We start from the raw sequence: 1,509 nt of genomic DNA, 5'->3' as shown, positions 1-1,509 counted from the left end.
AACGTTTGCCACAAGAGTAATAGTATAAGTGTGTGACGTGTGAGCTAAAATAAAATGTGCGTGACGTCTTTTGTTTACAGAAGTTCTGAGGATAGGGTGTGAAGAGCACATGTGTGTGTGTGGGGACGTCTACCTGCAGATAGACGGTGGGTGCAAGAGGACTCGGGAGAGTCATGATTCATGAGGGAGCATGTGTGCATGAGAGAGGGGGGGCATGTATCAATGCAATGCATGTGTCCGTAAATCATTATCCGACAAACATTCTCCACAAGCCTTTTCCTGACGAACCCCGTAAGAACTGTTAGATCGGCATCCGACAGTGTCAGTTTTGCCATGTCATTTAGTAGAACAGCCATTCCTCCTACACACAAATCTTCCACGTGAGTGTTAGCAACTGTCGTATGCTCCTCCCTCCGTTCCAAAATGTAGTGCATATAGCTTTATTGAAAATTTGAACCGCGCAAACTTTTACCAAGTTTTTGTGTACCAAAATGCACATATAGAATACCCAATATATATCATTTCATTCATCTTCGAGAGGTAACTATAAAGATGGGGGAGGAGTCTACAAAGAAAGACCATCATATCACTTGCAGCAATTTCAACCATCCTTTGGTGTGGAGGAATATCAAAGGAACTCTATATGATATGATTTTTATAGGATTTTTTTCCTTTAGAGACAATTGGTTCATAGGAATAGATTCATATACTCCACATTTCAAAGGAAATAAACATGTTATCATTTTTTTAGCTTTAGAGCCACTTGGTTCATATGAATGGATTCCTATGCTCCCATAATTTCAAAGGAAAATAAACATTAGCATGTATTCAATAGAAAAGTTCCTATGATGTGAACCAAATGACATCTCTTTTCTAGTCCCTCCTCATAGGAATTGAGATACATGTCATCTCTAGATTCAATAGAGAAGTTCCTATGATGTGAACCAAATGACATCTCTTTTCCAATCCCTACTCATAGGAATTGAGATACTCCGTGTCATCTCTTTCCCTACAACTTCCACGTATACATCTTCTATTCCTAAATAGCTAGTACAACCCACTAGTACCTTTTTTCCAAGACATGCAACTATGGCACAAGAACACGTCATGCATGCAAGTCATAAATTGTTGGGGAACGTGGTAATTTCAAAAAATTCCTACGATCATGCAAGATCTATCTAGGTGATGCATAGCAACAAGAGCGGAGAGTGTGTACACGTACCCTCGTAGACCGAAAGTGGAAGCGTTAAGTAACGCGGTTGATGTAGTCGAACATCTTCGCGCTCCAACCGATCAAGTACCAAACGCACGACACCTCCGCGATCTGCACACGTTCAGCTCGGTGACGCCCCTCGAACTCTAGATCTAGCTGAGGCCGAGGGAGAGTTCCGTCAGCATGACGGCATGGTGACAGTGATGATGAAGTTACCGGCGCAGGGCTTTGCCTAAGCACTACGATGATATGACCGAGGTGGAAAACTGTGGAGGGGGGAACCGCACACGGCTAAA

The sequence above is a fragment of the Triticum dicoccoides genome, chromosome 7B (genome assembly GCF_002162155.2).
Source record: "Triticum dicoccoides isolate Atlit2015 ecotype Zavitan chromosome 7B, WEW_v2.0, whole genome shotgun sequence".
In the NCBI taxonomy this organism is placed as follows: Eukaryota; Viridiplantae; Streptophyta; class Magnoliopsida; order Poales; family Poaceae; genus Triticum; species Triticum dicoccoides.
The sequence above is the reverse complement of the archived record's forward strand: the minus strand, read 5'-3'. Positions refer to the sequence as shown.